The sequence below is a fragment of the Bufo bufo genome, chromosome 5 (genome assembly GCF_905171765.1).
Source record: "Bufo bufo chromosome 5, aBufBuf1.1, whole genome shotgun sequence".
In the NCBI taxonomy this organism is placed as follows: Eukaryota; Metazoa; Chordata; class Amphibia; order Anura; family Bufonidae; genus Bufo; species Bufo bufo.
Window position 1 is genome coordinate 99,984,421 of NC_053393.1, and position 23,931 is coordinate 100,008,351.

Below are 23,931 nucleotides of genomic sequence, written 5' to 3' on the forward strand. Positions count from 1 at the left end.
GTGTGCCAGGCTGCCAAGAGGCAACGTAAAGCTGTCCACTGTGGGAGTTGTATCGTCTGTGTCCTTTGTATCCCCCAGCCACGCACCAGTGATGGCCATGAGCTGGTCTGGGTGCCACCCTGCTGTGAACATGTTTCCTCCTCCTCCATCTCCTCATCCTCCAGAACTGTGCCCTAGCTGGACAATAGTGTACCTGGCGTTTGTGGGTGCAGGAACTTGTCAATGACTGGCCGGAAACCCTATGAAATGATCCCTCTTCCTCCTCCTCCTCCTGTGCCACATCCTCTTCCATTATCGCCACAGCGTTTTTTCTGGGGGGCATAGAAGTGGGATAGTAACGCTGAGAACGGCGTTATCTGCACTGGCCATGTTGGTGGAGTAAACAGCGCAACAAGGAACACAGGTCTCGTATGGAGGCCCAGTCATTGGTGGTGAAGTGGTGCTGTTCCGCAGAGCGACTCAACCATGCGTGCTGCAGCTGAAACGCCAATATCGCCTGCTGCTGCTCGCACAGTCTGGCCAGCATGTGCAAGGTGGAGTTCCACCTTGTGGGCACGTCGCATATGAGGCGGTGAGGGGGAAGGCCGAAGTTACGCTGCAGCGCTGACAGACGAGCAGCAGCAGGGTGAGAACGCCGAAAGCGCGCACAGACGACCCGCACTTTATGAAGCAGCTCTGACATATCGGGGTAATTTTTAAGGAATCTCTGCACCACCAAATTCAGCACATACACCAGGCAAGGGATGTGCGTCAAATCGGCTAGTCCCAGAGCTGCTATGAGATTTCGCCCATTATCGCACACCACCAGGCCGGGCTTGAGGCTCACTGGCACCAACCACTCATCGATCTGTTGTTCAAGGCCCGTCCACAGCTCCACAGTTTGTCCCCCAAACAGATAAGTTTTAAAACTGCCTGCTGTCGTTTACCCCTGGCTGTGCTGAAGTTGGTGGTGAAGGTGTTATGCTGACAGGATGAGGAGCCGCTAGAGGATGAGGAAGCGGAGTAAGAGGAGGAAGCAACAGGAGGCAAACTGAAGCACCCTGCAATCCTTGGTGGTGGAAGGACATGCGCCAAACTGCTATTCGACTCAGGCCCAGCCGCCACTGCATTTACCCAGTGTGCTGTTATGGAGATATAACATCCCTGACCGTGCTTACTGGTCCACGTATCCGTAGTGAGTTGCACCTTGCCACAGATGGCGTTGCGCAGTGCACACCTGATTTTGTCCCCCACTTGGTTGTGCAGGGAAGGGATGGCACGCCTAGTGGCGGCTGGGCACGACATACTGTGGGACAGCCACCTCCATAAGGCTTTTAAAACTCTGTCTCCACCAGACGGAATGACAGCATTTCAAAGGCCAGTAATTTTAAAATACTCGCATTTAGGGCCAGGGATCGCGGGTGGGTAGGGCGGTACTTCCTCTTCCGCTTCAGTGTTTGGGAGATGGAGAGCTGAACGCTTGCGTGGGACATTGTGGAGATGCTTGGTGACCCAGATGGTGGTATTGCTGGCAGATCCTCTGTTTGCGGAGTGGCAGATGGCACTGTCACTCTAGAGGTGGATGAAGAGGCCGATACTGCAGCAGAAGAAGAAGCAGGAGGATCCAGAGACCTTTCTTGGTTTTTGAGGTGTCTCCTCCACTGCAGATCATGCTTTGCACTTAGATTCCTGGTCATGCAGGTTGTGCTAAGGTTGAGAACGTTTATGCCTCACTTCTGGCTCTGATTGCACAGTGTGCAAACCACTCGTGTCTTGTCGTCAGCACATTGTCTAAAGAACTGCCACGCCAGGGAACTCCTTGGAGCTGGCTTTGGTGTGCTCAGTCCCTTGCTGCGGTGGGAAGTAGCAGGCCTACTGTCTAGAAGACGGCCGCTCCGCTTTTGCACCCTGCTCCCTCTTCTGCTGTGCTGGTGGCTCTGTGTGACCACCGCCTCTTCCTCTGAACTACAGTCCTGATCAAAAGCTTAAGACCACTTGAAAAATGGCAAAAAATCATATTTAGCATGGCTGGATCTTAACAACATGCAACAAGAAGAAATGGGAGTGAGACAAAACATTTTTTGAGCATTCAATTTTATGAAAACAACAAATAAACTAAAACAGGCTGTTTTTCAGCTGATCAAAAGATCCCAAAAAAAAACTAAACACCCCCCAAACAGAAATCCAAAAGTTTTGAGAATGACAAAAATATTAGTTTTCCCAAAGTTTGCTGCTAAACTGCTTTTGGATCTTTGTTTCAGTTGTTTCTGTGATGTAGTGAAATATAATTACACGCACTTCATACGTTTCAAAGGCTTTTATCGACAATTACTTGACATTTATGCAAAGAGTCAGTATTTGCAGTGTTGGCCCTTCTTTTTCAGGACCTCTGCAATTCGACTGGGCATGCTCTCAATCAACTTCTGGGCCAATTCCTGACTGATAGCAACCCATTCTTTCATAATCACTTCTTGGAGTTTGTCAGAATTAGTGGGTTTTTGTTTGTCCACCCGCCTCTTTAGGATTGACCACAAGTTCTCAATGGGATTAAGATCTGGGGAGTTTCCAGGCCATGGACCCAAAATGTCAACGTTTTGGTCCCCGAGCCACTTAGTTATCACTTTTGCCTTATGGCACGGTGCTCCATCGTGCTGGAAAATGCATTGTTCTTCAACAAACTGTTGTTGGATTGTTAGAAGAAGTTGCTGTTGGAGGGTGTTTTGGTATCATTCTTTATTCATGGCTGTGTTTTTGGGCAAAATTGTGAGTGAGCCCACTCCCTTGGATGAGAAGCAACCCCACACATGAATGGTCTCAGGATGCTTTACTGTTGGCATGACACAGGACTGATGGTAGCGCTCACCTTTTCTTCTACGGACAAGCCTTTTTCCAGATGCCCCAAACAATCGGAGAGGCTTCATCGGAGAATATGACTTTGCCCCAGTCCTCAGCAGTCCATTCACCATACTTTCTGCAGAAGATCAATCTGTCCCTGATGTTTTTTTTGGAGAGAAGTGGCTTCTTTGCTGCCCTTCTTGACACCAGGCCATCTTCCAAAAGTGATGGCGCTCACACCTGCCTGCTGCCATTCCTGAGCAAGCTCTGCACTGGTGGCACTCCGATCCCGCAGCTGAATCCTCTTTAGGAGACGATCCTGGCGCTTGCTGGACTTTCTTGGATGCCCTGAAGCCTTCTTAACAAGAATTGAACCTCTTTCCTTGAAGTTCTTCATGATCCTATAAATTGTTGATTGAGGTACAATCTTAGTAGCCACAATATCCTTGCCTGTGAAGCTATTTTTATGCAAAGCAATGATGGCTGCACGCGTTTCTTTGCAGGTCACCATGGTTAACAATGGAAGGATAATGATTTCAAGCATCACCCTCCTATTAACATGTCAAGTCTGCCATTTTAACCCAATCAGCCTGACATAAGGATCTCCAGCCTTGTGCTCGTCAACATTCTCACCTGAGTTAACAAGACGATTACTGAAATGATCTCAGCAGGTCCTTTAATGACAGCAATGAAATGCAGTGGAAAGTTCTTTTTGGGATTAAGTTAATTTTCATGGCAAAGAAGGACTATGCAATTCATCTGATCACTCTTCATAACATTCTGGAGTATATGCAAATTGCTATTATAAAAACTTAAGCAGCAACTTTTCCAATTTCCAATATTTATGTAATTCTCAAAACTTTTGGCCACGACTGTACATAGGTCACTCACATGACCTTGATTCCATGTGGGGTCGAGGACTTCATTGTCCTCCACATCATCATCCACCCAGTCTTTACCCCTGCCCTCCTTGTCAGTCCACACACTTTAGAAAGCCACAGCAGTTGGCACCTGTGTTTCGTCATCATCCAAGATGTGCTGCAGTGGTCCTCCCATGTACTCATCTTTAAACGTAAGTGGTTGGGCATCGGTGCACTCAATCTCTTCCACTTCTGGAGCAGGGCTAGGTGGATGGCCCTGGGAAACCCTGCTAAAAGAGTCATCAAAAAGCAGAAGAGACTGCTGCATGACTTAGGGCTCAGACTGCTTGGCTGATTTGCAAGGGGGTGAGGTGAAAGACTGATGGATATTGGCTGGAGGTGCCAACTCTGATCTTTCAGCAGGAGACCGGGTGGGAGACAGTGTTAAGGAACTGAATGCACTGTCAGCAACCCAATCTACTATCGCCTGTACTTGTTCTGGCCTCACCATTCGTGGAGCCGCATTAGGCCCGACCAAATACCGACCACGACCTCTCCCTGCAACAGGAGCTCCACCAGCAGCACCACGACCGGGACCACGTCCCTTATTTGACTCTCTCCTCATACTTCTCAAATTTAGGATCTTTTCCAAAATGGGTGTTTTTTTAATAACAGAATAGAACAGCAGTATCTAAAGGGTGTATCTCACAATGACAGATGCAGCAAAGGCTGCAAAATTAATCTTCTTGCACTAAATGGGTGTTTTTTTTTAATAGCAGAATAGAACAATAGTATCTAAAGGGTGTATCTCACATGTACAGATGCAGACAATGCTGCAAAATTAAGATTTTTGCCCGAAATGTGTGTTTTTTTAAATACCAGAATATGACAACAGTATATAACGCTTGAATTTCACACGCACAGATGCAGACAAGGTTGCAAATTAAGTATTTTGCCCAAAATGAGTGTTTTTTTTTATACCAGAATAGCACAGCAGTATCTAAAGCGTGTATCTCACACTGACAGATGCAGCAAAGGCCGCAAATTAAGTATTTTGCCCTAAATGGGTGTTTTTTTAATAACAGAATATGACAGTAGTATATAATGCTTGAATTTCACACGTACAGATACAGCAAGGGCTGTAAAATTGTGTATTTTGCCCAAAAAGGGTGTTTTTTAAAACCCAGAAAATTTAATCTGTATTTTTAGCTTAAATTGCACACTGACTAATGCGGTAGAGGCCCCAGATGGAGGGTATTGCAAAAAAATGGGTGTTTTTTAAAACCCAGAAAATTATTGAAGTATTTAAAGCTTGGATTTCAATGTCACAAAAGCACATATGCAGGGCTGATGGACTGAGCTTGCATAAAATGGCCGGCGCCGCCCACCTGACTAACAGACGGATAAAAGTTCTTTTTTTCTTTTACTGGGCTCAGGGCAGGGTAAAAAGAGTGTGCACTGCACCCACACAACAAAATCTATGTAGATCGCTGAGTTCAATTGCAGTTCTGATTAAAGTTTCTTTCTTATTCTCTCCCTCACAGCAGCAGTATCCTATCCCTACACTAAGAACAGCAGAGTGACGCGCAGCGCTACGTGACTCCAGCTCATATAGAGCCTGGGTCACATGCTGCACTGGCTAATCACAGCCATGCCATTAGTAGGCAAGGCTGTGATGGCTTCTAAGGGCACAGAGTTAAACACTTGTTGATTGGCTGCTCGGCAGCCTTTCAAAAAGCGCTGAACACCGAACCCAAACTTTTACTGAAATGTTCGGGTTCGGGTCCGGGGTCCAAAAATCCTAAAGTTCGGTACGAACCCGAACTTTACAGTTCGGGTTCGCTCAACCCTAATTGCGATCACACTCCCTACACTATCTGTTCCTTCCTATGCTGAGCTCTCCCTGACTACAAATGAGCCATACATGCGTCATCGGGTGCTATATAGCACCCGATGACGCTTTCTGGCCAGCCAATCACTGTAATGCCAGTAGCCAACATGGCTACTGGCATTACAGTGAGGGCAGTACTTACCTGCACGTTTATTGGCTGCATAGCAGCGGAGAAACGTGCGGGAAGGAGACTCAAGCATAGCGATGCTCGAGCCGAACAGCAGTTCGGCCGAGCATGCTCGCTCAACACTACTAAGGACCATAACCCTTCCAGTGGACCAAATATTGCAATGAGTTGCGGACCTTTCTCACATCAAGGATTCTAGAAATTTGGAATTCTAGTTGGCCGGTAACCTCCACTGGCGGAGGAGATTCCTGAGTAGGGGATGCACGCGATACATATTTTTTGAGTAATGCTTTATGGAAAACATTATGGATACGAAAGGAGTCAGGTAACTATAACTTAAAAGGCACAGGGTTAATGATTTCAATGATTACATAAGGACCAATAAAGCGCGGTGCAAATTTACTTGAAGGTACCTTCAGAGACAAACTCCTGGTAGACAACCACACTTTATCCCCCAACCCAAAATCCACTCCTCGTGAGCGCCTCTTGTCAGCATTATTTTTTTGAATCTCCTGAGCTTTTCTTTTGGTTCGACTGAACCTGGGCCCAGACTGTGCACAGTTTTTTAACTATTACATCAGCTTCAGGAACCTTCGAGGAGGACAGCAAAACTGAACTAAATTGTGGATCGAAAACAAGATTACAAAAGAAAGGAGACATACCAGTAGACGAATTCACCCGATTGTTACGGCGAATTCCGCCACAGACAAATATTCCACCCACCGATGTTGGTTGTCGGAGACATAACACCTCAAATATTGTTCTAGAGATTTATTTAAACGTTCAGTTTGACTGTTGGTTTCAGGATGAAAGGCCGAAGAAAAAGACAAAGAGATATTAATCTTATGACAAAAAGCCCTCCAAAACCTTGAGCTGAATTGAATGCCTCTCTCCGAAACCACATTTTCTGGAATCCTGTGTAAGCGTATCACATGATCTACAAACAAGGAGGCCAAGGTCTTAGTATTGGGCAGCTTTGATAGAGGAATGAAATGCGCCATCTTACTAAATCTGTCAACAGCCACCCAAATAACCGACTTACCCAATGAAACCGGTAGGTCGGTGATAAAATCCATGGAGATATGGGACCAAGGTCTGCTAGGGATGGACAGCTTTTACAACTCACCCACCGGATGGGACCTAGGAGTCTTGGACCTGGTACATACCTCACATGAGGACACAATGGACATCTCTAGACAAAGTGAGCCACCAGTAGAACCTGGAGACGAGTTCCTTGGTGGCATTAATACCTGGATGTCTACTAAACACAGAATTATGGCACTCACCCAAAAGTCTGAGACGTAAATGACCGGAGACAAATAATTTATCAGTAGGGGATTGTACTGCGCCATATGTTGTCCCGCAGTAATTTCGGGCGTCAGATTGGAGGAGACTGAAGCCCACAATGACACCTGCTGGTAATATCGTTTCTAGTAAAGTATCAGGAGATTGAAAAGCACCAAAACTCAAGGATAGGGCATCTGCCTTGATATTTTTACTTCCTGTCTTGAAAGTAATACAAAAGTTAAAACGTGTAGAGAATAATGCCCACCTAGCCTGTCTGGGATTCAAACGTTTAGCAGATTCCAAAAACAATAGATTCTTATGATCCGTAAGAACCGTAATACAATGTTGAGCCCCCTTCAAAAATTGCTGCCATTCTTCAAAGGCCCATTTAATAGCAAGTTACTCTCGGTTTCCAATATCATAATTTCTCTCAGTGGAAGAGAACTTACGAGAAAAGAATGCACAGGGCCTAAGATTAGTGAGAGTTGATGACCCCTGAGAGAGTACTGCTCCTACCCCATCCTCTGAGGCATCAACCTCAACTACAAAAGGCCTCTCTTGGTCTGGTTGAACCAATATTAGGGGGCGTTAACAAAACACCTCTTGAGTGTTTCGAAAGCTTTTATGGCCTCCGGCGACCAATTCACTAGATCCGCCCCATTCCTGGTTAAGTTGGTGAGAGGATTGGCAATAGTGATGGCCTTGCGGTTCGCAGCGAACTTTGCTTGTTCACAATTCACTGAACATGCGAACATATGGCGATATTTGCGCCCTCCATATTCTTTTACATTGTGAAGAACTTTGATCCATGACACATCCATCAGGTGGTACAGGACAGCCAATTGAAAAGTTTCAGCACATGGACATACCCTCTACCTTATAAATAGACCCAATCTGGCCGCCATTTTACATTCAGTCTTTTGTCAGTGTAGGGAAAGGTTGCTGTGTGGAGCAGGGACAGACTGTTAGGGACAAAAATGCTATCAAATAGGTCCGCAAAAGTCCTTTTAAGGACTGTTATAGGTGTACTATTGATAGGTGTGCAGTACAGAGGGGTGTAATTCACTTATAACATACTTTCTAACATAGAAAGCATATTATAGTGGATTTGTATTGAGCAGCAGTGGTGAGCAGTTCTGCAGCGATACTGCAGCTACACAGAGTGACAAACGCAATTAGAAAAAATAATTATAACTGGTGTGATATACCAGTCGCCCCCCCAAAAAACCTGATAGAAATGGGGTGTTATACCAATAATATACTTTCTATATAGTGCATTTGGGTACAGCAGCATTTGTTTGCTGTTTTGCTGCGTTACCTCTGCTACACACAGTGACAAACGGTATTGGAAAAAATTATAATAACTGGTGTGATATACCAGTCATGCCCCCCAAAAAAACAGATTGAAGCGGGGTGTTATATACCAATAATATACTTTCTCTATAGTGCATTTGGGTACTGCAGCATTTGTTTGCGGTTTTGCTGCTTTCCCTCTGCTACACACAGTGACAAACAGTATTGGAAAAAATAATTATAACTGGTGTGCGCATGCGCGTACGTGAAAATTATATTGCCGATATTTTGCATTGAAAAAAATAATGAATGGAGATCGCAAATTGGAATAATACATCTGGTATGTCACTGTCCATGTTGTGTGACTATTTGTGCACTTCTAGTAATTATTTCTTGGCTGCAAATATGAGCTGAAGGTTTTTCAGGTTCGCCTGCCATTAAAATGAATGGGACCCGCCGCAAACTTTCGGTTCGCGAACATTTGATCGCGTTCGCAAACCGTCCCGGCAGATGTTCGTCCATCACTATTTGGCAGTAACAGAATTTTTTTAAATTAAGTTTCGATAATAATTAGAAAAACCCAAAAAGCATTGTAATGCTTTAAGGGAGGAGGGTCTTAACCACTCCAGAATAGCTTGCACCTTCCTTGGATCCATCTCAAAGGCTTGGGGTGTGAGAATATATCCCAAAAATAAAATTTCCTGTACCCCAAAGATACACTTTTCACCTTTAGCAAATAGTTGGCATTCACGAAGAAACTCCAGTACCTGTCTAACGTGGCTAATGTGAGAATCCCAGTCAGATGAATAAATCAAAATATCATCCAAATACACAATCATGAATTTCCCAATAAATTGTCGAAAAATATCATTGACAAAATTTTTGAAAACTGCCGGGGCATTAAATAAACCAAATGGCATCACTAAATATTTATAATGGCCCTCAGGGGTATCATTGGCCGTTTTCCACTCCCCCTCGTTAATTCGAATAAGACTGTAGGCCCCCCTGAGATCGAGTTTGGTGAACCAGTGAGATCCAAGAACTTGATTGAACAGGTCAGGAATCAACGACAAAGAGTACTGATTTTTAATAGAAATTTTGTTTAACTCTCTGTAATCAATACAAGGTCTCAATTCCCCATCTTTTTTCTCAACAAAGAAAAATCCTGCCCCCATAGGAGACACTGAGGGTCTAATATGATCTTTTTGCAAACTCTCCTTCAAATAATCCCTCATAGACTTCCGTTCAGGACTGGACAAATGATAAATACGACCCTTAGGGTACCTGGATTCCGGAATAAGATCTATGGCATAATCATGAGGGGGATGAATCATGAGGCACAATCATGAGGGGGAAGAAACTCAGCATCAGGCATGGAAAAAAACATCAGTGAAGTCACTGATGTATGGGGGAACAGTTTTCGACTCGGTAGTGATTCCAGCCTGAATAACAGGTAGACAGTATAAATTACATTTTAGTCCCCATTTATCTAATTTACCTGTGGACCAGTAAATGACTGGGTTATGAATCTATAGCCAAGGCATGCCCAAAACTACCTCCACGGGTACATTTTTTTGTATAAAAAAAGAACAAATTTCTGTATCACAAGCCGCCAAAGTCAAGGTTACTTCAGGAGTACAAAATTCCCCAGTTCCGCCCACCAAAGGAGTAGAGTCAATGGCAATAATATGGATAGGATTAGGAAGAGACAACATGGGTACCCCCAATGGAAAGTGCAAAATTATGGTCAATAAAATTAGAAGCGGACCCCAAGTCAATAAACGCCTTTCTAGAACCCAAAGAAATAACCACCGGTACTAATACTTTCTCTTTAACCACTTCTGGGAGTACCTTAACCTTCAAGATGTCCGGCCGTGAGGATCTCCGGAAGAGAGGAGTCTTAGGGCATTGTCGTACCGAGTGGTCAGTTTCTCCGCAACAAAAGCAGGCACCCCTTAGACGTCTCTGATCCCTTCTGGTCATTCCGAGCTGCATGGGTTCTTCGGGATAATTCTCTACCTTGACTCCCATGGGTAAGGAGTCTGGCTTGACCACCACCTGTGGAAAGGTCAGATGTTCTCATTGCCTTTCCCTAATACGTCGGTCCAGTCTAACAGCCAGAGTCATAGTCTGCTCTAAGGTGTCAGGGTAGGGATAACTGACCAACATATCCTTAAGGTTTTCAGAGAGCCCTGAACTAAACTGGCACTTAAGAGCTGGCTCATTCCAGCCAGAGGGAACACAGCATTTCCGGGGCTGAGTGCAGTATTCCTCCACCGGTCTGTCCCCCTGAGTGAGAGACTTCAACTGAGATTCTGCCACAGTCGACTTATCGGGTTCATCATATAGTACCCCTAAGGCTTGAAAAAATGCTTCCACAGAAGCTAGACAAGGGGAGTCTGTGGGGAGGGAGCAGGCCCATTTTTGTGGGTCCCCCTGCAACAAAGAGATAATTATTCCTACTCTTTGCTGTTCGGAACCCAAAAATCCAACTTACAACTTTCCTTAAATGTCAGGAAATACTTACAATACCCGGAAAAACAATCAGGCAGCTTAACACAAGGTTCGAGATTCTGAAGGGAGGAGGGCGCCATAGGTGGGGTCTGAACCAATTCCTGCTGCTGTAATCTCTCTGCCACATCCTGTACCATTTGGGCAAGATTATGGACCTGATCAGTAAGAATTTGCATAGGGTTCATAGTGTTAGGTAAGACCTGTGATTCTGTCAGGAAAGGGAGGGAAGAGTGCAGCCCTGAAATCCACCCGCACCTCTATCCCTACCTACTTGCACGACCCGTCCTAACTGACGGCGTACAACTTGGCGGCATTCCCTAGTTTATATATGTGCAGGGGCCTAAAGATGAAAAGAGGAAAAACCGTGAACAGAGTCAGGGAAGCAAAAGTCAAAGCCGGGAGGTCACGCAGGTATGCAGGGAAAAACACAACAACAAGGTCAATACAATCCATAGTCAGAAGCCAAGAGGTCACATCAAATCCAAGGAGGTCACAAGGTCGAGGTTAAAAACAGAGCCGAGGTCAAAACACACAGAGTACACAATATGACAATATGCTGGAGAGGGTAGCAAGACCAATCACAGGCAACCTGTGGCCAGCAGGCTGCCTGTTCAAATAACACCTACAGGTGAGTCATGTGACGTGGCCAGCGTCACGTGACTCGTAGTGCGCATAATACAGTTGAGCGCCGATTTATTATTATCTGTGCTTAGATCCCCTGCTGCTCATTGTCTAGGGGATGGAGGACGCTGGACACGCTGAGGATGCGTGCGTGGCCGGTCCTCCCTGCCCCCTGGTCACCATGGAGACGAGGACGCCGACCGCGTCCTTGCTCCGCTATATGCGCAGAATGCCGGCGGCGCTGCGAAGGAAGAGCATGCTGCCAGCTCCCCGTGGCAATATCCTTTGTTGTTGTGACATGTAAGTAGTCAGTTTCATACAGTAGGTCAGAACAAACAATAAAATTTGATTAACAGCAAAGTGGTCTCCTGGACTGGGATTACAGTGTTGCATTTTACTCAAGCTCTTTTTTCCAGCCATAGATATATTCACATATGCCCTTTCCTTTCTGCTTTCTGAAGTTTAGATTTCCACCTTGGCACCTTAAAAACTCTGGAAAACTGACCAATTCTAGACCTCTGTGTTTGCCACGGTTGACAATGTAAGTTTATGGACCACTAGATGCGGGCCATATGGAATTTTACTTCAGAATGCTAGAGCTCATTTTTCTTTTAATGGATGTGCAGCTGATTCTGATGTCTTCCAGCACTCGTACAAGGACCTGGATTTGCAAACTGGGAGTATGTGGCAAAATTTGAAGGGGAAGAATATATGGTCATATAATTCAAAATATGGAAATCTTGGGGCAACATATCAGCGCTGTGAGCCTAGTTTATGTGTAAAACTACTGTATTGAAGATTCATGAAATGGTGTGGTTGAGCAGCAAAGCATGATATACAGGGCACCTGTCTTGTAGCACTATACTGAAAAATAAAAAAAAAGTTGCATTTTATTATTTAGAATTGTAAATATTTGCTTAAAATTCTCAGCTCCTGATTTTTATTTTATTCCCATAACCTTTCTCAGAACCTTAGATAAGGGAGTTGGCTGGTGGTCCTATTTCTCATCATTATTCTTTCTTTTTCTTGATTTAGTGATTCTTTATTGCTCGTATTTCTGTCAGCTATATTCTCTGGTTAGGGATTTAATACCAATAAAAAATTGTCACTATAATATGTTACCCAATTTATTCTCCTACCAGTACTATATATCCTACAAGTTTAATCTCTGCTGACCACTGTCAAAGTTTGTCTCAAAAATGCCAAGAATAATATAAATTATAGGAGGTTTAAAAGCTGACTTATCTTTTCACAGCCTCAACCCCATGAACAAAAAGTTAATTAGCTATGTAGTTTTACTTTTGTCAATCCTCATTTTCTCATTTTATTTTTATTTACAAAAGTATTTAACAGGGCTTCTAACAATAGTTTTTTATGGCATGCTATTTTATCAGAAGATTCACACTGAGGAGGTTGAGAAACTGGGACTCAGATATCAACCGATATCAAGCGAGAGAGTTGACTGCACAACCACAAGCCCATCGAAATAAACCCTTTTTTTTGTATTTTTTTACTCATTCCAGTGGATAGGTGACACATGCATGCAGATCAATCTTCTGACTCTCACTCAAGTCCATATTTAAAATTATTTTCTTTATTCTAAAGACACCAAAAATAAATTCTTGCATAAGGGTAAATACATTTTTTTTATATATTTTTATACAATGCTCTAGCTGGCTTCCTAGCTTGTTTCTCAATTTGTTTACAAAGGCAAGACAAAGTTGATATCTTATATTATAGCATACTGTACCTTGACTCTTGAGGTTGAGAAGTATTACACTTAAGCTTGTTAACATACATGGTAAAGTGAAAAGTAGACAACCAGAACAGAGATACATTTTCCTTCAATAGTTGAGTTGAGGAAAGTGTTAAGTCAGAGCTCTCACTAACAACAATTGTTGAGTCTTGAAAGACAAGTGGAACATATGTAGTTTGTAGAACCTGGGAAAAAAGGAGAAGATGTGGATATGATATCGACAGTTAAGCACTGGAAGGGTTTTGTCAAGGTTTAACAAAGGAGTTGTTTCAAGAATAAGATCACCTTCAGGTCAAAAACAGATTTTCTGAAATTGGTCAGGTAAGGGGAAAAAATCTGATGTTAGAAAATATTATTTTACAAGAATAGTAGTGCATGCGTTCATCAAATTTGAAATAGATATACAGTAGCTGTATTGATCCAAACACATTTAGACAAAATATACTGTACATACTGTGTTCCCTATTGTCAAGCCATTAATACAGGAATTGTATAGAGTATTCTGAATGCCATAAGAGCTTTCATTTACAAAATTTTACTATAGAGGATTCTATTTTGCTGATTTTTGACCGAGTATGTTTTTGTTAAAGAGCTTAATATCATGGCAAATCATGTGACTGTCCAAGCTAGCCTCATGAGTTATTACACTTGGGACCACCATCTATTAGTTGTAATCACAAGCTACATGAATATGACTAGGGATGAGCGAAGTATTGGAAAATTCGATTTGGCTGCTTCACCGAATTTTACAAAAAAATTTGATTATTGACGAATTGCTTTGTCAAGAAGCGCATTTCTTTGCAAGTAGTGGATGCAATGATGGGGAACGGTGATTGGGCTGCTCCCTGTCATTGTACCCCTCAGATTCCCTGTTCATACATGATCACGGCATCTGATAGTAAAAACACATTGTAAAATTAACACAAAAATAAATTCAATCATACTTACATCCTATGTTCGCAACAGGCCAGCCATCGCCATCTTGATTGAAGAATCTTGCACGGCCCGATAGGATGTCATCATGTCATCTGGCATGGTGATGTCATATGTCACAGCGCACAGGATTTCTTGCAAGAATTTCAATGAAGATGGCGGCGGCCAGCCTGTCGCGAGCTAATGGAGGAGGTAAGTAGGATTTTCTTTTTTGTTTTTAACCCTATTTCAGGTAAAATCTATTTGATACCACAAAGCACAAGAAAATTCGGCTTCATGGCTAATCGAATTTATCCTAAGTCGGGTTCGATTTGCTCAACACTAAATATGACGTTCATTCTGGAAAACCAACAAGTGTGTGCTTTACATGGACCAGCTGTTGATTTCAAAGGGTAGAGTGTAATGCTTCCCCTCTCCTGTGAGGGTGCTGCAGGGAAATTGAACACTTGCTGTCAGTTGTCCCCACAGATGGCAGCTAGATCCCTGGAGATCCCAGAAATCAGTTTATCATAAAGAAGCTTTTCTAATAAGCGATGATTGTGCAATCAGAAACCATCCTTGAAGTTTAAAGGGGTTGTGCAGGCAGTATATATTGATTACCTATTCTTAGGATAGAATAGGAACTGCCCAGCACACAATCCTATTGCAGTGCTACAGTGGGAAGGAACCAGTCTAATATCTGTAGTACAATAAGTCCCAGCAGCCATTGATCTTTAGGGTTTCTTTGTTGTATTACTTCATACAGAAAGTACAGGGCGTGTTTTGGCCCATCCTAGCAGTTGAAAAAGGCTAGGACAGGCCGAAGCGTGTCCTGTACTTTCTTTATGAAGTAATACAATAAAGAAACCGTAAATATCAATCAGCGGCTGCTGGGGCTTATTGTACTATCCTTAGGATAGGTCATCAATATCTGATCAGTGCGGGTCCAATACAAGGCGCCCATGCCGATCAGAAGGCAACACTTCATGTGAGCGCTGCTTCCTCTTCATTACACAGCCTGTCATCCCGGAAGTCTCGGTGGTGCAGTGTAATTTCAAATACTCGCTCCATTGACTTGACTGGAGCGAGCACTTGTAATTACACTGTGCTGTTGCAAGGGAGACAATGCGCAGTGTATAAAACAGCTGAGTGGCAGGGGTGCCATGCATTGGACGCTCACTGATCAGATATTGATGACATATCCTAAGGATAATAAAATAAGTCCTTCAGTGGCATGAGTAGGGCGCAGTGGCAATTTTTTTTACACTAAGCCATGCCTCTTACTCTGCCCAATGCATAACTACACTCGCCCAGCCCCACTCACCTGATAAAATCTGTCATAGGGTACATGGCAGTACCAATAGACCTAGCGATAAATTACCAACTGGCCCGACCACATCCAGGGTTTCATTGCCGTGTTGCCCTGATGTCTGCTAGAATTGGAACAAGGTCACTGTGGTGACAGAGCAAAAAGAATAATCACATAAGGAAGGGATGGTGACTGCCGCTGTGAAATACCCAGCAGGGGGCACTGTGCTGGCCCTGTAAAACCGAGCCATCCCAATGTATAACAGGGTAATCTCGGACAATGCTTTCTCCTTACTGCTACCACACAATACTACTTCCCACATTGTGCCCCCTCACAGTAATAATGTCCACATTGTGCCCCCTCAAAGTAATACTGCCCACATTGTGCCCCCTCACAGTAATAATGCCCACATTGTGCCTCTCACAGTAATAATGCCCACATTGTGCCTCTCACAGTAATAATGCCCACATTGTGCCTCTTTCACAGTACTAATGCTCACATTGTGCCCCTCACAGTAGTTATGCCCACATTGCGCCCATCACAGTAGTAATGTCCTCCTTGTGCCCCCTCACTGTAGTTATGTCCATCTTGTGGCCCCTTCAATGTAGCTATGTCCTCCTTGTGCCGCCTCACAATAGTTATGTCCTCCTTGTGGCCCTTCATAGTAGTTATCTCCTCCTTATGGCCCCTCACTGTAGTTATGTCCTTATAGTGACCCTCTCGCAGCAGTAATGCCCACCTTTGGTTTCTAGTACCCCCTCCAGCTCCTTTAAAAAAACAAACAAAAAAAACCCACAAATACCTGTTTCCATGATGATCGGCACATCCGGTGTTCCCCAGCAGCAGACGCTGTCAAACACTCATCGGGCTGCTGGTCGTGCAGGAAGCTGATATCCGGGCTTTCACCGCTCCTCCCACACAGCCAGCAGCACAATGTGGGGCCTGTTCAGCAGAATGGTGAAACAGGGAGCGGGCGGCTCCCTGTCCCCCCACCACCTTGCTACGTCCTTGGGTCTTGGAGAACATAGATGAAAATCAGTATCTATAGATTTCAAATAACTGTATTTTTCTAAAATGCTCGTTGTAGTTACTTGGCACTCCACATACTGCAGTTACAGAATGCTTTCCACATGTATCCGTTAATTGCCTGACACATGTTGCTCATGGCATGATATGTACCAGTGCCTTCTCTTTATTAGTGTTAAGCTCTTATATTTGAAAAACAAATTTTTATCGCCACTTCGAGAATTCCAAATATTTAGAATATAGTGCTATATATTCGTAATGACAAATATAAATTTTTTGTTGTTTTTTTAACACAGTACACATCAGGTGATCAGCCCTCCCTTCTTCTAGCTTGTGGGCCAATGAGAAGGCTTTGTCACAGCTTAGCAACATCCCTAGCAACCAATAGAAAAGTTGCCTACCCCTTACTATACAAGTTGCAAGTATTGCGAAAAAATATGTGCATCATTAATTGACGAAAATTTGCAAGAGCAAAAATATTGGAGCACTCTGTCTGCCTATAAAGCTATTCTAATGTTCTGCCGTGTCAACCATTTTCTCCAGTCTCAGGAAACTATTACCAGTTGGAAAAATGTAGCATAAGTAACCCACGCCGGTATTTTGCGCGCATTACACGAATAATACATTGTCGATTTTTCGCAATCAAGAATATAATCTCGAATTCTCAAATTCGCTAATTTATGAAGAATATTCTACAAAATATTCGCGAAACATCACAAATTTGAATATTGCTCCTGCTGCTCATCACTACTCTTTATGGGTGTCAGTTGTCAGTTGCACACAACTATAAGGCAGTTAAGCTCCACCCATTGCGAGAAAGATATAAAATGGTAATTGGAAATGATGTACCAAATTTTCTAAGTAAACTAAGATTTTTATTTTATTTTACAATTGTAAAGTCTGATTATTTCTAATGTCCAAAAATGGGTTTTATCAATGTGAACCTATGTAGAGACTGAACTTCTATTTTCTATTGTCATCATCCCTTTAATTTGTTTTGACAAACATTGACTTACAACAGTTTTTTTTTTCCTGTTTTGACTTCCTGATCTACGTTATTACTGTTTGAAACTTGCGGACAGGTCCTCAATAAATTGGAATCTAAACATGTCAATCAGAGTGGATGAGTTTATTTGCTGCAAGAGTGACCTTCTGTAATTTACTGGATGCTTTTTATGTGATGTAAGAAGACTAATGGGTATTTTTATTGTGATACAACTTTAAGATACCGTATTTTTTGCTAAATAAGATGCACTAGACCAGTGATGCCCAACCTACGGCCCGCGGGCCAAATGCGGCCAGCGAAGCCGTGTCATGCGGCCCGCACAGTGACCGGACTTTATCAGCGCAGGGCGCACTGCGAATGGCACAGGCAGCAAAGCGATGCTGCCTGTGCCTGCAATCTCCCCGCCCAGCCCCGCCTCCTAGCTAGTTTATTCACTGCACTTGCCTCTGTGAAATTGAATAGAAGCGCCGTAATCTCGCACAGGCGCACTGGCAGAGGCATCGAAGTGCGCATGCACCGTCTTCCTGGCCTCTGCCAGTGCGCCTGTGCGAGATTCAATTTCACAGAGGCAAGTGCAGTGAATAAATTAGCTAGGAAGCGGCGCTGGGTGGGGGGGATATCTGTGGACGACACTGGGGGGATACCTGTGGTAGACACTGAAGGGGGGGGGATCTGTGGAGGACACTGAATGGGGGGATCTGTGGACGACACTGAAGGGGGGGGATCTATGGAGGACACTGAAGGGGGGATCTGTGGAGGACACTGAAGGGGGGGATCTGTGGAGGACACTGAAGGGGGGATCTGTGGAGGACACTGAAGGGGGGATCTGTGGACGACACTGAAGGGGGGGATCTGTGGACGACACTGAAGGTGGGAATCTGTGGACGACACTGAAGGTGGGGATCTGTGGACGACACTGAAGGTGGGGATCTGTGGACGACACTGAAGGTGGGGATCTGTGGACGACACTGAAGGTGGGGATCTGTGGACGACACTGAAGGGGGGGATCTGTGGACGACACTGAAGGGGGGATCTGTGGACGACACTGAAGGGGGGATCTGTGGACGACACTGAAGGTGGGGATCTGTGGACGACACTGAAGGTGGGGATCTGTGGACGACACTGAAGGGGGGATCTGTGGACGACACTGAAGGGGGGGATCTGTGGACGACACTGAAGGGGGGATCTGTGGACGACACTGAAGGTGGGATCTGTGGACGACACTGAAGGGGGGGATCTGTGGAGGACACTGAAGGGGGGGATCTGTGGAGGACACTGAAGGGGGGGATCTGTGGAGGACACTGAAGGGGGGGATCTGTGGAGGACACTGAAGGGGGGGATCTGTGGACGACACTGAAGGGGGGGGATCTGTGGACGACACTGAAGGGGGGGATCTGTGGACGACACTGAAGGGGGGATCTGTGGACGACACTGAAGGTGGGGATCTGTGGACGACACAGAAGGTGGGGATCTGTGGACGACACTGAAGGGGGGATCTGTGGACGACACTGAAGGGGGGATCTGTGGACGACACTGAAGGGGGGATCTGTGGACGACACTGAAGGGGGGATCTGTGGACGACACTGAAGGGGGATCTGTGGACGACACTGAAGGTGGGGATCTGTGGACGACACTGAAGGGGGGATCTGTGGACGACACTGAAGGGGGGGATCTGTGGACGACACTGAAGGGGGAATCTGTGGACGACACTGAAGGGGGAATCTGTGGACGACACTGAAGGGGGATGTTGGGGTGGGAGGTCCTGGAGGGGTGTTTGGGTGGGAGCTCTGGAAGGGGTGGGAGGTCCGATAGGTATGTGGGAGTGGGAGATCCGGGAGGGGGGGGGGGCCATAATTTGTTTCGCTATGGGGCCCAGTCATTTCTAGCTATGCCCCTGATTGTTAAGATTGGGCGGGCATTGGAGCGATAGAGCGCCCTGCTGCAGGAGATGAAAGGAGGTGGGGCCAACTCCTGGTAGTGTTGGGCACACGGCGCAAGCATGGCGGTGGAGGATCTGACTGAAGCCTAAAGACCACACATCAAGGTAGACCTGCAGAAGAAGGTGACAGCGCAGTATGTGATGTATACATGTGTGTAATGTATGTAGTGCAGTGTGTGGTAATCACATACTGCACTACATACATTACACACATGTATACATCACATGTCCCCTCACAGTAATAATGCCAAGATTTGTGCCCTATTCACAGACTTAATGCTCACACATGCCCCCTCACAGTAGTTATGCCCAGATATATGCCCCCTCAGTAATAATGCCAAGATATGTGCACTCTTCACAGATGAAATGCTCAAACATGCCCCCTCACAGTAGTTATGCCCAGATATGTGCCCCCTCACAGTAGTTATGCCCAGATATGTGCCCTCTTCACAGTAGTTATGCCCTGATATGTGCCCTCCTCACAGTAGTTATGCCCTGATATGTGCCCTCCTCACAGTAGTTATGCCCAGATATGTGCCCCCTCAAAGTAGTTATGCCCAGATATGTGCCCCTCACAGTAGTTATGCCCAGATATGTGCCCCCTCACAGTAGTTATGCCCAGATATGTGCCCCCTCACAGTAGTTATGCCAGATATGTGCCCTCTTCACAGTAGTAATGCTCACTCGTGCCCCCTCACAGTAGTTATGCCCTGATATGTACCCTCCTCACAGCTCACAGTAGTTATACCCTGATATGTGCCCTCCTCACAGTAGTTATACCCTGATATGTGCCCTCCTCACAGTAGTTATGCCCAGATATGTGCCCTCCTCACAGTAGTTATGCCAGATATGTGCCCTCTTTACAGTAGTAATGCTCACACGTGCCCCCTCACAGCGTTTGCATTTCTTTCTGGCAAAGCTACCTGGTTCCGGCCCGCTAAATTTATACCAAGTCTAGTGCGGCCCTCAGATGAAAAATGGTTGGGCACCACTGCACTAGACTATAAGTCGCATCCAAGGTTTAGACAACAGAAAATTAGAAAAAATATTTTCTAGGTCCTCTTTGAAGGGAATGTGGTTTACTGAAGTGAAGGGGTCAAGGTCAATAACTTTAGGGTGTACCTTAGAGTAGGGGGAATAGTTTCGGTCAGCTTCTGTTACCCTTAGGCCTCTTTCACACGGGCGTCATGGATTTAGGCGGGTGCGTCGCGGGAAAATGCACGATTTTTCCACGCGAGTGCAAAACATTTAAATGTGTTTTGCGCGCGCGTGAGAAAAATCGGCATGTTTGGTACCCAAACCCGAACGTCTTCACAGACGTTCGGGTTTGGGTTAGGTGTTGTGTAGATTGTATTATTTTCCCTTATAACATGGTTATAAGGGAAAATAATAGCATTCTTGATACAGAATGCTTAGTAAAATAGGGCTGAAGGGGTTAAAAAAAATACTAAATAATTTAACTCAACCTAAATCCTCTTGTTCGAGTAGTCCGGCTTCTCTTCTTTCTTCTTTCTTCAGAACCTGGGTAAAGGACCTTTGATGACATATCTGCGCTCATCACATGGTCCATTACATGATCCATCACCATGGTGATGGATCATGTGACGGACCATGTGATGAGCGCAGTGACGTCAACACAGGTCCTTTTCCTCTTGCACAGCAAAGAAGAAGAAAGAAGAGAAGCCGGGCTGGACGAACAATTGGATTAAGGTGAGTTAAATTATTTTTTTATTTTTTTTAACCCCTCCAGCCCTATTTTACTAAGCATTCTGTATTAAGAATGCTATTATTTTCCCTTGTAACCATGTCCCGATCATCTCCTAGCAACCATGCGTGAAAATTGCACCGCATCCACGCTTGCTTGCGGATGCTTGCGATTTTCATGCAGCCCCATTTACTTATATAGGGCCTGCGTTGCGTGAAAAAACGCACAAAATAGAGCATGCTGCGATTTTCATGCAACGCACAAGTGATGCGTAAAAGACATCGCTCATGTGCACAGCCCCATAGAAATGAATGGGTCTGAATTCAGTGCGGGTGCAATGCGTTCACCTCACGCATTGCACCCGTGCGGAAATCTCGCCTGTGTGAAAGAAGCCTTAGTGTGTCACCTGTTGACCCTTGTAACAACCAGCAATGGTGCATGTGGTCACCTCATTAAATGTACCTACTGTATCCAAATAAATGTGTCTCCAGTCATTGCTCTGTTGTTCTGCCATGCTAGATTACTTTTAAGTATTTGTCTGCAACACACACAATTCTGGTACACTCACAGCACTGTCATACCAGATACAGCACTGCTACATAGATACAGCTCTGCTATACACATACAGCCCTGCTAGACACACAAAGCTCTTGTCACGGATGAAGTAGGGGAGAACACCAAAAGACAACAAGACGGAAGGGAAAAGACACTAGGCCTCACCTCTAGGGAAGGAAAAGGGTCACTACCTATGAAACCCTGCTCCTGGCCCTAACTCCTATTCGTATGGGCACCTCTCGATGGTAGAGATGCCCATACACAGGAACCTAGAAAACCCTGGTGGCCCTCAGATGCCCTAGACTTATGACAGGGCAGAGACAACCCGCTCCTTCCCTGGTGAAGGAACCAGCGACTCACTGAGGCCTAGTAAACAGAGGGGGGGGGGATACAAAACACAACAAGCGGAACACTTAACTTCTAAGGATGATGGATGATCAGGACTTCAACTAGAACCACACTCCAGCTCTTCCAAAACCAAATGAAGCTATCCAGAGCAAGGAGTGATGGGTGGAGTCCATCTAAATAGGGGAAAGTAATGGTCACATGATCCACACCTGAACAGGAGGTGTGGACATGCAAGCAACACACAGACAAAGTGAAACCAAAAGATGCTGTCAGATCACTAATGAGCAGATAATCTTTCAGATCTTCTCAAACCTGTCACCGGTGTGACAGCTCTACTACAAACACATACAGCGTTGCTATACACATACAGTTCCATGACATACAAATTGCTCTGCTACACACATACAGCTCTACTACACACATACAGCTGTGAAACACCCACACAGCACTGCTACACACATACACTATAAAAAAAAAAAACACTTTTCCCTGCACTGGTGCCAGCTGTATAGTTCTTCTGTTCTGGCTCCTCCATCAAAAGTCTTTAAGCTGTACATGGAGTCCTCATTTTCTTTAATTATAGCTGTAGGACCTTCCACACTATGCGCTCCCTTGCTGCCCCTGATCATACAGATCGGTGTAGGCAGGGAGAGAGAAGTGTGTGCAGATGCAAATGTGTACTCAGCTGGATCATTAATCCCTTCCCGACACATGAAATACTATTATGTCATAGCGGTCAGTGACTACCTCCATTTTGACATAATAGTACGTCATGATGATTGGGTGGGCACAGGAGCAGTGTGCGCCTGATCAATACAGGGACTCGGCTGTCAGTCGGCATCTGCTTTTACAGCGCTGACCTTGGTATTTAAGGGTATGAGTCCCCATAGGATCCCTGCGCTGCGGTGATGGGGACCTAATGGCTGTGAAGGCATCCTGATGCCTTCCATAGGCATTGGGGCTAGCCTTTTAGCGAAGCCTGTGAGACTGGGTCTCATAGGAAGGAGGAAGGCTGTCAGTGTATTACACTGCTAACACACCGACAGGCAATGCATTACAATACACATGTATTGTACAGCATTCCAGAAGGGATCAGACCCCCAAAATTTGAAGTTCCAAGCGTTTTACAAAATAAATAAAAATATGTTCTAAATAAAAAAGCAATATAACAAAATAATAGCAAAGACAGGTGCACTCTGCGGTCTTACTAAACCCTCAAACTGATTTTAAAATTAAGAGATTAGCTAACATATCCTACGGTGTAGGACATGTCTGAGCCCGAGAACCGTGCCAAGGTTTCTCAAGTAGCTCAGGACCTAACACTCACCAACCTGTGCCATGTGGGCAATACCAGGAGCCAGTGGTATAATAGCAAAATAATAGCAAAGACAGGTGCACATGTCTTAGCCCGAGCACCGCGCCAAGGTTTCTCAAGTAGCTCGGGACCTAACACTCACCTACCTGTGCCATGTGGGCAATACCAGGAGCCAGTGGGAAAATTACAGGAGCAGGAGGCCGACTCACAAACAACTCACCATTGAGGGTGAGTTGTTTGTGAGTCGGACTCCTGTTCCTGTAATTTGCCCACTGGCTCCGGGTATTGCCCACATGGCACAGGTAGGTGAGTGTTAGGTCCCGAGCTACTTGAGAAACCTTGGCGCGGTGCTCGGGCTCAGACATGTCCTACACCGTAAGACATGTTGGCTAATCTCTCAATTTTAAAATCAGTTTGAGGGTTTAGTAAGACCGCAGAGTGCACCTGTCTTTGCTATTATTTTGTTATATTGTTATATTGATTATCACATTCACATAATTGCTATCTTGTGTAGGATGTCTATTGTGGTACTTGTGGTTCGCTGCGGGCATCCTCCACTGTATGCATTTTTGCTGGGGATCGTCATTAGCAACAGGCCACAAGTGCAGGATTTGCTCCCCTATATATATGCACAACTGCATGTGGGTTTGAGC